Here is a 17,268-nt window from a genome sequence, read left to right on the forward strand (position 1 = left end):
CCAAACTGGGAGGAGGAGAGAACACACTGGAGAACGTCGATGAAGCTAGAGGATGGGTCAAATTCAGTAGAGACACACATAGCAGAGGGCTGGACATGATCCCTTCCCATTGAGATGCTATGAAATGCAAAATCCTCCCTTTAAGCCACACAAAAATGAATCCACATATCCGGGGTGGGGGTGCCTATCTCAGCAGGAGGACCTTGGGATGATTCTTGATCCCAAACTGAACTTCAGCCAATAGGGTGATGCTGTAGCAAAGGAAGTGGATGCAACTCTAGTTTGCACGAGTAGAACCACGGTGTCCAAGAAGCCCTTTGTATTCTGTGCTGGTGAGCCTTCATTTGGAGTCTTGTGTTCAGTACTTGTCATTAGCATTCCTAATGACAAGAAGGACAGAGACAGGTTGGAGCAGATTCAGAGGAGGGCAAGAAGGACAAGACGAGGGATGGAGGACAAGGCTTGTGAGGAAAAGCTGGCCGAGCTGAGCTTGTGCCGTTCAGGGAAGAAAAGGCTCTGGGGGGACATCCCTCGAGTTACAGAAGTGTGGCTTTTGACTGAATTTTAGAAGGAACTTCTTGGACAACGAGATTTTCTGTATTAACTTGAGGGTTGGACTAGATGGCCCCTGGGAGACCCCTTCTCCATGGGGTTCTTTGAAAGGCAAATTAGAAGAGCCCATGGGGAAAGGCAGGCCTATGAACGGACCTCAGGCTTCTGGCTTGCCCTCTTCCTGCAAACCTGAGTTATATCCAACCATAAGGTGGAAGTGAAAAAATGAAATGTGTTGCAAGATATTAAGATGGATGTAAAACGGGAATGTCATTTCTGTGCTGGACTCTGGAGATCAATGCTGGTGTCTCCACAGAGGCAGGACACTCTAGCCTTCTCTACCAAAGAGTGCTGGTGCCTCATCAAACTACAGCTCCTAGAATTCCAAAACATTGAGCCATGGCAGTTCAAGTGGTGTCAAATCACATTAATTCTACAATGTAGATCAATGTTTCTTGACCTTCCTAATCCTGTGACCTCTTAATCCAGTTCCTCATATTGTAGTGACTTCCAACCAGAACATTATTTTCGCTGCTACTTCATAACTGTAATTCTGCTCCTGTTATGAATCGTAATGTAAATATCTGATATGCAGGAGGTATTTTAATTCTTCTACATCCAGGGAAGTCATGCTCCCCATGCTCTATTCTGCTTTGGTTAGACTACATCTGGAATACTGTGTCCAATTCTGGGCACCACAATTCAAGAGAGAGATTGACAAGCTGGAATGTGTCCAGAGGAGGGCGACTAAAATGATAAAGGGTCTGGAGAACAAGCCCTATGAGGAGCGGCTTAAGGAGCTGGGCATGTTTAGCCTGAAGAAGAGAAGGCTGAGAGGAGACATGATAACCATGTATAAATATGTGAGAGGAAGCCACAGGGAGAGGAGGGAGCAAGCTTCCTTTCTGCTTCCCTGGAGACTAGGACGCAATGGAGCCATGGCTTCAAACTACAAGAGAGGAGATTCCATCTGAACATGAGGAAGAACTTCCTGACTGTGAGAGCCGTTCAGCAGTGGAACTCTCTGCCCCGGAGGGAGTGTGGTGGAGGCTCCTTCTTTGGAAACTCTTAAGCAGAGGCTGGATGGCCATTTGTCAGGGGTGATTTGAATGCAATATTCCTGCTTCTTGGCAGAATGGGGTTGGACTGGATGGCCCAGGAAGTCTCTTCCAACTCTTTGATTCTATGATTCTATGATTCTAATTCACCGGACCAAATTGGGCACAAATACCCAATACGCCCAAATTTGAACACTGATCTGGTTGGGGATGGGGGTTGATTATGTCATTTGGGAGTTGTAGTTACTGGGGTTTATAGTTCACCTACAATCAAAGAGCATCCTGAACTCCATCAACAATGAAATTGAACCAATCTTGGCACACAGAACTCCCATGAACAACAGAAAATACCTTGTCTGGTGGGCACTGAATTTGAGTTTTGGAGTTGTAGTTCACCTACATCCAGAGAGCACTGTGGACACAAACAATGATGGATCTGGACCAAACTTGGCACGAATACTCAACATGCTCAAGTGTGATCACTGGTGGAGTTTGAAATAGACTTTGACATTTGGAAGTTGTAGTTGCTGGGATTTATAGTTCACCAACAATCAAAGAGCATTCTGAACTCCACCAATGATGGAATTGAACCAAACTTCCCACACAGAACCCCCACGACCAACAGAAAATATTGTGTTTTCTGATGGCCTTTGGAGACCCCTGTGACACCCCCTTGTGACCCCCACAGGGGTCCCAACCCCCAGGTTGAGAAACACTGGTGTAGATGCACCCTAAATAAGACTATTTATAGCAGGGTTGACCACCCGCTGCTTCTCAAACATACCTCCCTCGCAGGGGTGTTTCTAATACCGTCCACATTTGGGGGGTTCAAGTTCTGCAGATTTAATTACTCATGGGTCTGATTATTAATATGATATCTCTTGGAAGGTCTAGAGCCCCCAGTGCTACTCTATGGTCAACCTCCCTCCCCAGACCAAGCTGTTAGGTCAGCTCCAGTTCCGAGCACAATTCAAAGTGCTGGTTTTGACCTACAAAACCCTATACGGTTCCGGCCCAGCGTATCTGTCTGAACGCATCTCCCTCTACGTCCCACCTCGAGTTTAAGATCTTCTGGGGAGGCCCTGCTCTCTATCACAAGTGAGGCTGGTGGGGACGAGGAGCAGGGCCTTCTCGGTGGTGGCCCCTCACCTGTGGAATTCTCTCCCCGGGGAAATTAGATCATCGACATCCCTCCTTTCCTTTAGAAGGAAACTAAAAATGTGGATTTGGGACCAGGCGTTTGGGTAATCTGGCAGATAAATAAAGGACAACGACGACAGACAGGAATGGACAAGGTGGAACGAATTCATGGACTCTGAGTTGGCGAACGTTGAGCATGAGATTGATTTTTTATTGATTGTGAGTATAATTGATTGTTTTTAACTGTTATGATTGTTTTAATTGCTGTTATATATGTTTATCTGTATCGAATTGTGCCTTTTGTAAGCCGCCCTGAGTCCCCCCTCGGGGGTTGAGAAGGGCGGGGTAGAAATATGTGAAATAAATAAATAATAAAAAAAGGAAGCTGGATGGCCATCTGTCAGGGGTGATTTGAATGCAATATTCCTTCTTCCTGGCAGGGGGTTGGACTAGATGGCCCAGGAGGTCTCTTCCAACTCTTTGATTCTAGGATTCTATGAAGTTCCCTCACAGTGAAGTGGGGAAAGGAATCCCTCAACTTGATCCTATCTCTACTCTGTTTACTCATTGAGGTCTGGAAACTTGATGACACAAGAGACTTGTGCAGTCCAGGGATGAAACCCAGCAAGGCCAGCTCCAGGGCTTTCTTCCTGTGTCTCCAAATGGGTGTGGACTACATTGATTGCACTTTGAGGGTGCTTTTCCTGCGTGGCAGGGGGTCAGACTAGGTGGCCCTCTTCCAACTCTATGATTCTATCATTCTATAATTCTGCATATAATAATAATAATAATAATAATAATAATAATAATACTTTATTTATACCCCACTACAGGCCCGTAGCCAGGATTTCATTTCGGGGGGGGGGGGGGCTGAATTTTTTTTCAGGGGGGGGTTTCAGGGGGGGCTGAGTTTCGGGGGGGGGGGGGCTGAGTTTGAGTGAATGAGGGTCTAGCCTAGCAAACCTTTTGTATCCTTACCCCAATACCCTCCCCTCCATGCATATGGGATATATTGAGTATGGTGATCAGATCATGTTATTAATAAACATAACAGTTTAAATAATGCACCAATAAGGCCTTTTCGCGAACCACCATGAAAATTTCGTGGGGGGGCTGAAGCCCCCCGAGCCCCCCCCCCCCCCCCCCCGGCTACATGCCTGCCCCACTACCATCTCCGCGGAACCCCCAGTGGCGCAGTGGGTTAAAGCGCTGAACTGCTGAGCTTGTTGACCAAAAGGTCGCAGGTACGATTCTGGGGAGCGGCGTGAGCTTCCGCTGTCAGCCCTAGCTTCTGCCAACCTAGCAGTTCGAAAACATGCAAATGTGAGTAGATCAATAGGTACTGCTCCGGTGGGAAGGTAACGGCGCTCCATGCAGTCATGCCAGCCACATGACCTTGGAGGTGTCTATGGACGACGCCGGCTCTTCGGCTTAGAAATGGAGATGAGCACCACACCCCAGAGTCAGACATGACTGGACTTCATGTCAGGGGACAAACTTTAAACTTTATTACCATCGTCGAAGGCTTTCATGGCTGGAATCACTAGGTTCTTGTGGGTTTTTTCGGGCTATAAGGCCATGTTCTAGAGGCATTTCTCCTGACGTTTCGCCTGCATCTATGGCAAGCATCCTCACCTCACTACCTCTGAGGATGCTTGCCATAGATGCAGGCGAAACGTCAGGAGAAATGCCTCTAGAACATGGCCCTATGGCCCGAAAAAACCCACAAGAACCTTTACTACCATCTCTGCAGGGGACTCGGTGCGGCTTACATGAGGCCGAGCCCAAAATACGACAATACGAGCAATAACAATAACAATGCAAGCAATTTAAAAAACAACAAAACAGTAAAACAATGCATAAGCATTATCAATAGAATCATAGAATCATAGAATCAAAGAGTGGGAAGAGACCTCCTGGGCCACCATCCAGTCCAACCCCATTCTGCTAAGAAGCAGGAATATTGCATTCAAATCACCCCTGACAGATGGCCATCCAGCCCCTGTTTAAAAGCCTCCAAAGAAGGAGCCTCCACCACACTCCCTCCGGGGCAGAGAGTTCCACTGCTGAACGGCTCTCACAGTCAGGAGGTTCTTCCTCACGTTCAGGACAACACACTTTAAAATCTACGGTAGGCCAAATGTAATTAAAATTTAAAAGATTAAAAAATAATGCTGGACATGGGCGAAAATGATGTGGCGGTTTGTGGGAACATACGAGCAGACCTAAAGGAATATAAAGTGCTTTGGAGGACGAAGTGCTTTGGGATCCTTATTCCGGGAAGGCACACTGGAACAACCACGTCTTCAAGCTCCTCCTAAAGACTGCCAAGGTTGGGGCATGCCTGATGTCCTTAGGGAGTGAGTTCCAGAGTCGAGGGGCCACCACCGAGAAGGCCCTCTCCCTCGTCCCCACCAATCATGCTTGTGATGCAGGTGGGAGCATGAGCAGGGCCCCTCCAGATGATCAAAGAGATCGCGTGGGTTCATATACAGAGATGCGGTCACGAATGTAGGCGGGTCCCAAACCTGGCCAACCTGAACCTCCATCTTGAATAGTCTATGACTCCAAGACAACCTCTTTCACCCCAAAGCAACCTGAGGATTTCCATGCAATGCCACTTGCAAATGCAGGCCGGTGCTCTCCAGACGAGGCTGTGAAACACGGCATCTCCAACACAGAACGGACACACATGTCAGTCCTCTGAATACCACGTCTGTAATATAACGCAAGCAGGTACAACAGACTTTGACTATTTTACTGCATCTTTTAGGCATGACCGTTCAGTCACGAGGGAGGTTTGAGCAACACCGTTACACAACAGTAACTCGGGCAGTGGCTTCCGTCTTCTCTTTTGGGGAGGAAGGGGCCCGGTCCCAGTTCCCGTCCAGTGGGGGGGCCACACTCCAAATGCCAATCTGAGATCAAGTGAATGGTGTAAAGAGAGGACCCCTCCCCACCTTCAGAGCAACTGCACGGGGATTGTCAGCGGAGTCATGAGCGCATCAGTCTGTTTACTCTTCCGTGCCCTTTTAACCTTCTCATCCCTCCAGAAGCCCCCAGCCCTGGGTCAAGAGGCACCCCTGCAGATCTCCAAAATGCCTGTTCCTCACCATTCATGATGGAAAGAGATCGATGGGTCAAGATCTCCAAAATGTCTCTTCCTCGCCATTCACGATGGAAAGAGACCGAGGGGGGGGGGGGGGGGATGCCAGGCAACCCACCCACAGCCCCTGGACCACCACTGCAAGGCCGTCCTGCCCAACCCACTTTGGCCCAGCAGGAAGACCAACACAAGCCCTCCCGACAGATAGCCATTAGGAACCTCCAGAGAAGATGACTCCAAGGCTGCAACGCCGTCCATTGCCAAACAGAAGCCCAAGTAGCACAAAATGCAGCCCTTGAGTGACTAGCATGAGATTGAGAATCCACACAAGGCCCCCACCTTAAAGGCATTGCAGTGTCGGCCAATAGGTGCTGGTGTGGCCCCCAAGGGCCCCTGCCTCCCCCTTTCCCCTCTCAAAGCCCAGACACCCTGAAAACAAACCCCTTGAAGAAGCTCCTCAAGCGATCCACCAGCGATGGGCCTGAGTGCAGGGCCTCCTCTGCGGCAGCAACTACAAAGCTCTACAAGCGTTGATCTTGCTTCCCAGGCGGGGGGGGGGGGGTCTTCCTGCCCCCAGCCTCCACTCGGTTCCTCGCCTGAGAGGTCGCCCTGAGACCCCCATTTGACACAAAAGCCCCATGAACAACAGCAACAATGTTGGCCAGCCCAGGTCTTGTCGAGGGGGAGGGGCAGCTCCTTGGAAGACCCCAGGGCCACTTCTTTTGGGGGGGGGGGCTTTCCTCTCCCCTTCCTACACCTCCAGTGCCCCAGGAGTGGGGGGCTATCTCCAGTGACCCACTGCAAAGCACATCCAAAGCAGCCCCAACAGATGGCCATCCAAACTTCTCAAGCAGGAGGCTTCGTTCTTTGGATCTGTTATTCACCTCCCAAGTGGGCATCCCAGAAGGGGCCACAGGGGAGAAGGCCCCGCAGAATCCATAATGAGAGAGGAAGGGGGCCCAAAGGCCAACCCAGGAGCCGGGCCCCAATCCGGTCCTTGGCTCTGCTCCTCCCTCCAGGGCCTCCCTGCTCAAGGGGGGGGTCTGCTTCCCCTGAGGTGGAGGGCAGCAGAGCAGGGGCACAAGTCCCTCTGCCCACCCCCACAGCCACTACAAGGGCGTTCAGGGGTGAGGGATCCCGTGTTGTATGTGTCAATCGCTTGGGAAGCCATCTACCAAACATTAAGGCACAACTGCTTCCTTGAAAGCTTTCAAACAGAGGCTGGCTGGCCATCTGTCAGGGGCACTTTGATGGTGCTTTTCCTGCACAGTAGAATGGGGTCAGACTAGATGGCCCGAGGGGTCCCCCCCAACTCTCTTATTCCATGACTCTGTGCCAGGTGAGGGTCCCCCAAGAGGACTGCTTTCCAGGGATGGTCCCAAAAGGAGGCCCAACTGGCAATGTATTCACTGGCGTGCCCCCCCCCCCACTGCCCCTCTGAGCTGGGGCCAAAGGGCAGGCGCTCTCTGACCCCCTCCAATCAGGTCCTGGGCCACTTCCTCCTCCCACCTCCCTCTCCCTCTCTCTCTCTGAGGGTGCAGCCCCCAACCCTGCACTGGGCTTTGCAAAGGGGGCCCGGCTCCTCTTTGGCTGTCCTTTGACCCCCCCCCCCCTCTCTCTCTCCCTTGGCAACCTTTCTTCCTCTCCATGCAAAGCCCACTCCCCCAGCAACAAATGCACAGGTTTAGCAGGGAGGGGGCTGCAAAGGGGGAAGGAAGGGGGTCTCCTGCCATCACCTCTTTCCTCCCCCCCCCCCCCCCCACTGGAAATGTTTGGACCAGGCACGGGGACAACTTGGGCCCTCCCTCCCACCTCCCTCTTTTTCTCTCTCTCTCTGAGGGTGAAGCCCCCAACCCTACACTGGGCCTTGCAAAGGGGGCCCGGCTGCCTCTTTGGCTGTCCTTTGCCCCCCCCCCTCTCTCTCCCTTGGCAGTCTTTCTTACTCTCCATCCAAAGCCCACTTCCCCCAGTGGGGAGGGGGGCTGCAAAGGGGGGAAGGAAGGGGGTCTCCTGCCATCACCTCTTTCCTCTCTTCCCCCCCCCCCCAGCATGGGGTCAACTTGGGCCCTGCCTCCCTCCCTTCGGGTGTTCTGGACTCCCACTCCCACAATTGCTAATGCCCTCGGGAAGGGGCACCTCGGCTGTGCGGAATGGTGGGAGTTGAAGTCCAAAACACCCGGAGGGAGGGGGGAAAGGAGGGGGGAAGGGGGGGCGAGTTGTCCGTTTCCAGTTTGGGAGGGGGGCGCCTGTTCTGCTCCAGAGAGAGAAGCGTCTATTTCAGGCTCAAGGGCACCAAAGGGAAGGAAGAGGAGGGAGAAGGGGGGAGGGGGGAGGGAAAGGGGGGAGAGCACCACAGACCCCTCCTCACGCCCAGCACTCTCTCCCTTAGACATCAGGGACGCCCCCCCCCCAAAGTCAGGCCGAGTGGAGGAGCCCCTCCCCTTCAGAGGGGGGGGAGGGGGCGCCCGGAGAGGCCTGTCTTCCAGGAAGGCCATGGGGAAAGGGAGGGAGGGAGGGCGGGGCGAGGCAGCCCCTCCCCACCCTGTGGGCCCACCCCCTCCCCAACCTTCCCCACAGCCCTGCAAGGCAGGCAGGCAGGCAGGAAGAAGAGGGGCCCATAACATGAAGGGGGGAGGGGGAGAAGGCGGTGCTCAGAGGTGAAGCGAGTGGGGTGCCTGCCCCCCCTCCCCCCCCCCCCCCGCCAAAGGAGGAGAGGCCTGCCCCTCCCCAGGAGACCCCTCCCCTCCCCGACACCTTCTCTTCGAGGGGTGAGAGGCGAGCAGTTGGAGGGGAGGGGGCAATCCTCCCACTTGACAACCCCCCCCCCCGCAGGAACCCAGGCACGCGTCGCCGCCCTCCCCCCCCCCTCATCCCGGTGCTGCGGGCGGGGCCTGCCTTCCGTCCAGTTTAAGGAGGGGAGGGGAGGGAGGGGGGAGGTCTCCCGGCCCAGCCCAACCCTCCGCGGGGTCGCCCCTCAAGGCGGCCTTGGAGCCCCCCCCCCCCGTCCTCCGGCGGGAAGAGGGAGTGAGAGAGGGAGCCCCCTCCCCAGAAGAAAGGCGGGGGCGAAGGCCTCTCCCTCCCTCCCTCCCTCCCTCCCTCCTTGAAGCAGGCCTCGCCTCCCCTTCCCCCCCCCCCCCGCGGGATGGGTCTGCAATGCAGGAGGGAGGGGTCTCTCTCTTACCTGCCTCCTCCGGGGAAGCCTTCCTCCTCCTCCTCCTCCTCCTCGGCCTCCTCTTCTTCCTGGGGCGTTGCTCGGGGGGGCTCCCTTCTCCTCCTCCTCCTCCTCGTCCTCTCCGGGCGGCTCTCCCGGCGGCGCGCGACCCCTCCTCACAGCGGCCCGTGAGCGCGGGGGCCCCAGCCGCATCCTAGGGGCGCCGGGCGGCGAAGGCGGCGGGGGGCGAGAAGGCGCCGGGGGGCGCGGAGGAAGAGGAGGGGGGGCGGCCCGGCGGCTCCGGCTCCGCTCCCCAAGCGATGGAGGGGGTGGGAGTTGGGGGGATGCCTTCTCCGCCGCCTCCGCGCCGCCGCCCCGCCGCCGCCCCCCATCCAGAAGCAGCAGCAGCAGAAGGCGGGGGGGGCGGGGGGGGAAGGGGAGGGAGGGAGGAGGAGGAGGCGCCGCCGCCGCCGCCGAGGGTGACCTTGCCGCCGCTTCTTCTTCTTCCCCGGAAAGGAAGGCAGGAAGGAAGGAAGCAGGGAAGGGAAGGGAAGGGAAGGGAAGGAGGGCGGCTGGGATTCTCTCTCCCCTTCCTCCTCCTCTTCTTCCTCCTCTTCCTCCTCCTCCTCCGCCTTTCGGGTCCGGAGCGGCGCTGCTCCTCGGCGGATGGATCTCGAGCGCCTCCCGCCGCCGCCGCCGCTCCTCACAGCCGCGCCACCCCCTCCTCCTCCTCCTCCTCCTTTTCCTCTTCTTCTTCCTGCGGCGGAGGGCTCCTTCAACAGGGAGGCGGCCTCCTCCCTCGCCTTCCTCCTCTTCCTCTTCCTCCTCTTCCTCTTCTCCGGGAGACCCCCGCTCCGCTCCCGCCGCAGAAGAAGGAGGGAAGAAGACCCCCGGCGCCCATCCCGGGAGACCCGCGAGGAGAGAAACGGGGGGCGCCCGAGGAGGCCCCCTCTTCCCTTCCGCAGTCCGTCCGAAGGCGCCCAGGAACGGGAAAAGGAAGGAAGGAGGGAGGAACGAGACGCGGGGGGGGGGCGCCGGGAAGCGCCGAGGCAGCCGGTGCCGACGCCGCCCGCGAAAGGAGGAGGGAGGGAGAGAGGAGGGGAGAGGACGGGGCGGGGCCTGCAGAGGGGGGGGGGAGGCGATAAGGCAGGCCCCTCCCCCCGCGCGCGCGCCTCCCTGGCCCCTCCCTCCCTCCCTCCCGCGTGCGCGCCCCCGCTCCCTTCATCCCCGCGCCATAAAGGCGCCTCCGCCGCCCCCCGCGCCACCACTCCGCTCCTCCGCTTCGCCAGGAAAGAAAGGAAAGAAGGAAGGAAGAGAAGACAAGAGGAAGGGAAGGGAAGGGAAGTGGGGGGGGGGGGGCACAGTGCGTTCCTCTCAGCTCTGTGTCGGGGGGTCGGGGAGGAAGGGCCTCCTCGGGCGGGGCCGCGTCGCGTTTTGGGGGGGAGCTTGGAAACTGGCCCCGGAGGGATGGGGGGCGCGGGGGCGAGCTGGCGGAGCCCCCAAGGGGGAGGGCGGGGGGAGCGAGGGAGGGAGGGAGGGGCCTGGACCCGCGCGGGACTCCCTCCGCTCCCCTCGCCGCCCGGCCTTGGCCTCCCTCCCTTCTTTCCTTCCTTTCAGGACCCTGGACAGCGAACGCTCTCCAGGGTCCTGAAGGGAAGGAAGGAAGGAAGGGAGGGAGGGAGGGAGAAGGCTGCTCCTAGCTGGGGCCCTTCCTCTTCCTCCTCCTCCTTCTCCTCCTCCTCCTCTTGCTCCTGCTCCGCCGGGCGACTCTACCCTCCACCCCACCCCACCCCCACCCCCGCGAGGCTCCGGCGTCAGGGGAGGGGGCATGGATGGGGGAGGGGCTGGCTTCCGGAGATTCCCCGCCGCCCGCTGCTGCACCCCCCCCCCTCCTTTATGCCCAGCGGAGGCCTCTCCTCCTCCCCCCTCTCTCCATCCCCACGGAACAGGGCCTCGGGGGGGGGGGGGGCTTCGGCCCAGCCCAGACACAGCAGGAGTGGGGGGGGGGAGAGAGAGAGGGGGGAAGAGCGGGAGCTGGGGCTTCCCCCAACCACCCACCCGTGGCGGTACTCCCGTCTTCTGACGTATGGGGGAGGGGGGAGGGCGCCCCTGCTCTTGCCCCCCTCCCTCCCACCCCCCTCCCTGCCGCTGTTCCACCTCCTCTCCCCCACTCGGGGTCTTGCGGTCTTGGCCGGGATGGGGAGGGGGGCCTCTGTTTCCGGGGAGAGAGGGAGGGGAGGGAGTACTTTGGTGAGCCTCCCCGAGTCCCTTTGGGGAGATGGTGGAAGGAGGAAGGGGGAAGGGGCGCCCCGCTCTTGCCCCCTCCCTTCTTACCGCTGCTCCTACCCCCCCCCCCCCTTGTGTGGCGGGCTAGGTCTTTTAGTCTTGGCCGGCAGGGGGAGGTGGGCCTCTGCTTCCGGGGAGGGGCGAGGCGGGGCTGTGACCCATAGGCCCCTGGGAGGGAGCCCCTCCTTTCTCGAGTCCTAGGACGAAGGGGTCTCCCCCCCCCCCCACACACACACACACACACACACAGGCATCGAGCAGGTTCCCTTAGGGTGTGGCCAGGCGAAGAGGGCGGAGATTCAGCCGAGTCCCGCGCCTTCCAGCCCCACCCCTGCCTCCTGGCCCCCGCCCCCCCCCTGCCCACGACCCCCTCCGTCCCCCTCCCACCAGAGTGGGCTTCCCTGCCCATGGCCGACTTATTATTATTACTTCCACTGCTTTGCCCAGAACGGGACGGGGGGGGGGGCTATTCCCGGCAAGAAGTTCTGGCCAAAGCGGGGAAGAGAGAGTATGGGGGGGGGGGGGACACGAGGGACCCGCTCCACCTGGGCGGTGGGCTCCTCCAGGTGCGGCCTAGGCTGGCATTGGCTTTTGTGGGTGGTGCCCCCTCCCACCCTTGACTCGGGCTCAGTTCAGTCAGCGGAGATGCCTTTCTCGTGGGTGGTGTCCAAGTGGGCCTCACCTGTCCTGCACCTCCGCCATTCATTTCCATGGCCAAGTGACCTGTCTTCTGTTTCTGCCTCTTGGCTTCTGCTTCGTTGGCCAGTGGGCTCTCTCACCTGCGAAGGACCTTTGGCCTCCAGACCCCGCCCTCTGGGATACTGAGCTCTCCCTCCCTCCCACCTGGGCCCCACCTGCACATGCTGGCCATCGTCCAGGTCACTGAAGAAGCCCTGAAAGGCCCAGGACAGGACCCTCTTTGGGGAGGAGGGGGGCCTGGGACTGAGGCCTGTGTGGGTGGGGCCCCTCAGCCCACCCCCGCCCACCCCAGAGGAGCACGAGAGGCTGGCCCACCTGTGACTGTTTTCTTAGTGAGAAGATCAAGGGGGAACTCACTGCAGTTGCGCCATAATTGCTGAGCAGGAGCTCTGTCTGAAGAAGGGCCGGCGTGCTGGGCCTCTGCACAGGGAGGGCGAACTGGGTGACGGTCATCCCTGTGCAAACTGCGTCCGAAAGGGGTCGTATGGGAATACCACATTGTGTGGGAAGGGGCCCTCAGGGCCGTCCCGCCCCCTTTTGCTAGACCAGAAGACACAACCCAAGCCCTCCTGACAGATGGCCACCCAGATTCTGTTCAGAAACCTCCAGAGAAGGGGGCCACAGATTATCCCGTGGTCATTCTAAACCTGGCAGAAGTGCCAAAGGATGTCTGCAGGGAAAGCGAGGCTCCCATTAAACACCCGTCTCCAGCCTTCAAGCCTTCTTCTGAGAACCTGCATTTTGACCCGCGTTGTATGTTTCATGTGCAAGGGGTGGTTTGTAGAGTTCAGAGGAGAGTGCGGATCCATTGCCCAGACGGAGATGCGCCAGGTGCACCTTGGCCTGGGGACCAAAAGGCACTGCGTCCATAGGAACCCGGAGTGGACGTTGGAGCCTTTCGCCTCCAGGACCGGGCTTGAGGCCCAACATGTTTGGCCCCAAGGAAGCGGAGCAGGAAGACACCTTTGTGTGTGCACCACAATTGAAGGGAGATGTTGACTCTAAGCTGGAATGTGTCCAGAGGAGGGTGACTAAAATGATCAAGGGTCTGGAGAACAAGCCCTATGAGGAGCGGCTTAAGGAGCTGGGCATGTTTAGCCTGAAGAAGAGAAGGCTGAGAGGAGACATGATGAGGGCCATGTATAAATATGTGAGAGGAAGCCACAGGGAGGAGGAGGGAGCGAGCTTGTTTTCTGCTTCCTTGGAGACTAGGACGCAATTGAGCCATGGCTTCAAACTACAAGAGAGGAGATTCCATCTGAACACAAGGAAGAACTTCCTGACTGTGAGAGTCGTTCAGCAGTGGAACTCTCTGCCCCGGAGTGTGGTGGAGGCTCCTTCTTTGGAATCTTTGAAACAGAGGCTGGATGGCCATCTGTGGGGGGTGATTTGAATGCAATATTCCTGCTTCTTGGCAGAATGAGGTTGGACTGGATGATGGCCCAGAAGGTCTCTTCCAACTCTAGGATTCCTGACTGTGAGAGCTGTTCAGCAGTGGAACTCTCTGCCCCGGAGTGTGTTGGAGGCTCCTTCTTTGGAAGCTTTGAAACAGAGGCTGGATGGCCATCTGTCAGGGGTGATTTGAATGCAATATTCCTGCTTCTTGGCAGAATGGGGTTGGTCTGGATGATGGCCCAGGAGGTCTCTTCCAACTCTTTGATTCTAGGATTCTTTGTTGTGGGCTTCTGAGGCTGGAGCCCAGGTTCTTGCTCAGGGAAGACCCTCTTGGGCTCAAGAGCCGTGTTTACATGCACACGTGTGTGCATCAGCTGTGGAAAGGTACACACACGGCCTCCTTCCCTCCCTCCCTCCTCCAGACACAGGCTCCATTCTGGCGCTGTTTGTGAGAACGAGGATCTCTCTCTCTCTCTCTCTCTCTCTCTCTCTCTCTCTCTGCCTTGTGAGATGGAGCTACGATATCCTAGGAGTAGGAGTCATTAATTAGGGGAAACGGAGATATTGGGCAATTAATGGGAGCAGTGGCACATCTTTTCAGTTAATTTCATGTAAATGACTCTCATAATTATCTACATTTTGAATAATTGAGGAGGAGTTGGTGTAACTGTTTAACCTTTTGCCATCTGACGCAGGAAGGAGAGAAGGAAGAGTCAGAGTGGCTGCTGCATTGGCTATGCAAGGCTGAGGAGGAGGGCAGGCAGGGGTCAAGACCTCTGACCCAAAAGGGGGGGGGTCTAGGGAGACCCGTTGCTCCTGCCCCCCCCCCCCCAAAGGCCTGAGGAGATGATCTCTGTGGGAAGGAAGCCAAGCAAAGAGGGCAGCATGGGTTCAGGTCTGGGAGGGACACCTCAAGCCATGCACGAGCGCACAAAGAGGCCCATGCCTCCCCCCCTACTCCTCCCCCATTTAGGTCCTTCTCCCCTTGGCCTTCTGGGCAATGGAGTTCAAGAAGGACACTGCCCCGCTAGAACAGCAAACCAAAGGTCAGATGTCTGGAAACTATGAATCCCTCTGAGGAACAGCTGAGGGTCTGGAGAAGAGAAGGCTGAGCGGAGGACCGTGGGAGCCATCTTCAAGTCCTTGAACAGAAGTCCCTTTGAGGAGAAGGAGCCAAGGCTTGGTTTCTGCTTCTCCAAGGAAGAACATGGGCACAACGGAGACATGGATTCAAACTCCAGGAGAAGAGGTTCCACTGAAACTGATGGTCAGAACTGTTTGACCGTGGAATCTGTTGCTGCCTTGGAGTCTCTTTCTGTGGAGGTGTTCCAACAGAGGGTGGGTGGCCATCTGTCAAGAGGGCTTGGATGGTGTCTTTCTGCCTGGCAGAAGAGAAGTGAACTGGATGGCACATGGGGTCTCTTCCAACTCTGTGCTTCTGTGATTCTCTCCCTCTTCTCTACAAAAATATATCCTAGCCCCACTGGATGGGAGGGGGAGTGTGCTGTCGCACGCTGGGCCTGCGCATCAGACTGTAGACAGCACATAAATACCGTGTGCCCAACGGGACGCCGGGGCTGCCTCAGATTAAAGGCCCTTGGATTTCCTTAAAACAGAGTCTTTAGATTGCTTAAAGGTTCAACAAAGTTCTTTATTAATGAAAACAAACAGGTACTTTAAAGCTTTCTTAACAGTCTATTGGCTCTCTCTCAATCTTGTCCACAGGGAACAGGCACTATCTTCATAACTGTAACTAATGGGGAAATCCTTAACTTCTAATCTGGGCAGTCTGTACTTGCCTCTGTTGGCGTGGAGCCCCTGCACCCGGTACCAACTGCGTCTGGCTTCCGTGAGCAACCCTTACCAAGCAGAGCTTTGTAGACTTCCAGGGGAAAAGAAGGAGTTCAGGTTTCAGTGATGGCTGGCTGAAGTCCCTCAGCGAAGGAGCTGTAAGGCTGTATATCTCCCCGGCCAAGCTATGGGACCTTTCTCCCCAGCCAAGCTGTAGAAGACGAAGCTTTCTACAGGAGCTCTTGGTATTATGTCCTGCATGAAAGGCTTATCTGTGTGGACTGAACCCAAAAAGGCTCCTATTCCCTCCAAAAACCCAAAAGGGGGCGGGACCAGGGAACCTAACTATAATTGACAGGTGGCTTGCCCTATGATTGCAGCCAAAAGAAGCCACCTATCTGCAGAGTCCCTGAAACTTAGGACTATAACAAACATTCAATGCAAAGCAAACAAAATTGGAGCTCCTAGAATCATAGAATCATAGAATCAAAGAGTTGGAAGAGACCTCATGGGCAATCCCCTCCAACCCCATTCTGCCAAGAAGCAGGAATATTGCATTCAGAGCACCCCCAACAGATGGCCATCCAGCCTCTGTTGAAAAGATTCCAAAGAAGGAGCCTCCACCACACTCCGGGGCAGAGAGTTCCACTGCTGAACGGCTCTCACAGTCAGGAAGTTCTTCCTCATGTTCAGATGGAATCTCCTCTCTTGTAGTTTGAAGCCATTGTTCCATTGAGTCCTAGTCTCCAGGGAAGCAGAAAGGAAGCTTGCTCCCTCCTCCTCCCTGTGGCTTCCTCTCACGTATTTATACATGGCTATCATATCTCCTCTCAGCCTTCTCTTCTTCAGGCTAAACATGCCCAGTTCCTTAAGCCGCTCCTCATAGGGCTTGTTCTCCAGACCCTTGATCATTTGAGTCGCCCTCCTCTGGACACATTCCAGCTTAGTCAATATCTCTCTTGAATTGTGGTGCCCAGAATTGGACACAATATTCCAGGTGTGGTCTAACCAGAGCATGGGGAGCATGACTTCCCTAGACACTATGCTCCTCTTGATGCAGGCCAAAATCCCATTGGCTTTTTTTGCTGCCACATCACATTGTTGGCTCCAGGTACAGCTGTACCTGCACAGGTAGGCTTTGGATGTGTGGTTGTTGCCTGGGGGCTTCCCAGAGTGGTGGCCCCCTTGCTTGTTCCTCCAGCTCTATCCAGAGGTCGGTCAAGGGTCCAAGGGCTTCCTCACTCCATCCCGCCCCCCCCCAACACACACACACCTCCCTTTCTCTGCCCTTCCAAGAAGGGAGGGGGCACTTCACATGGGGGGAGGAGAGAGGAGGGGAGCTGGACTGGTGACCCCACCCTGTTCTTCCTGGCAGAGCCCAGCCAGCCATGAAGGGTGCCCCACTCTCCCACTGTGCCACTTGTACAGCTGATAGTGGGGAGAAGAGGGGACGCAGGCAGGAGTTGTGTTGTCAGAACTGGTGTAGCGTGGCATAAGGTTTGGGTGCCGGACTGTGGCCCCGGATGCCCCCCCCCCCCACACTCTCTCGTCCCCAGAAGGAGGCAATGGCAAGTCTCTTCAGTGCCTTCGTGGCCTGGGATGAATGACACCTCTGGAGACCAGGGTTGAGTCTCCTTGGGGAGAGAAAAAGAAGGGTATAAATAAACACAACAACAACAACAATAATAATAATAATAATAATAATAATACTTGCACAGGCCTGGAAATCCAGTGAGGGGCCTTGGGGTGGTCATACTCTCAGCCTCTAAGGCCAAGGCAGCTCCTCCCCCAGAAGTCTTACCACAATTGAGTTCCCTTAGGGCTAAACATTTTGCAACATGGGAAGTATTGATGTCTCTGTATTGTCGAAGGCTTTCATGGCCAGAATCACTGGGTTGTTGTAGGTTTTTTCAGGCTATATGGCCATGGTCTAGAGCAGTGTTTCTCAACCTGGGGGTCGGGACGCCTGAGGGGGTCGTGAGGGGGTGTCAGAGGGGTCGCCAAAGACCATCAGAAGACACAGTATTTTCTGTTGGTCATGGGGATTCCATATGGGAAGTTTGAGACAATTCTATCATTGGTGGAGTTCA

At 56.2% G+C, this 17,268-nt stretch overlaps 1 protein-coding gene across 2 annotated transcripts in view; it reads right to left on the bottom strand.

Annotated features, from left to right (window-relative positions):
• LRFN5 (leucine rich repeat and fibronectin type III domain containing 5) overlaps positions 1 to 9,220 on the bottom strand; it is a 73,638-nt gene extending 64,418 nt beyond the window's left edge. The window contains exon 1 of one of the 2 annotated variants that reach the window (XM_067463171.1): positions 9,038 to 9,220. The gene's annotated coding sequence lies outside the window, so the exon portion shown is untranslated. The remainder of the gene's footprint in view (positions 1 to 9,037) is intronic. The other variant, XM_067463172.1, reaches the window with a different exon arrangement.
• Positions 9,221 to 17,268: the final 8,048 nt, after the last annotated feature.

This window comes from Anolis sagrei, chromosome 1 (genome assembly GCF_037176765.1).
Source record: "Anolis sagrei isolate rAnoSag1 chromosome 1, rAnoSag1.mat, whole genome shotgun sequence".
Lineage (NCBI taxonomy): Eukaryota > Metazoa > Chordata > Lepidosauria > Squamata > Dactyloidae > Anolis > Anolis sagrei.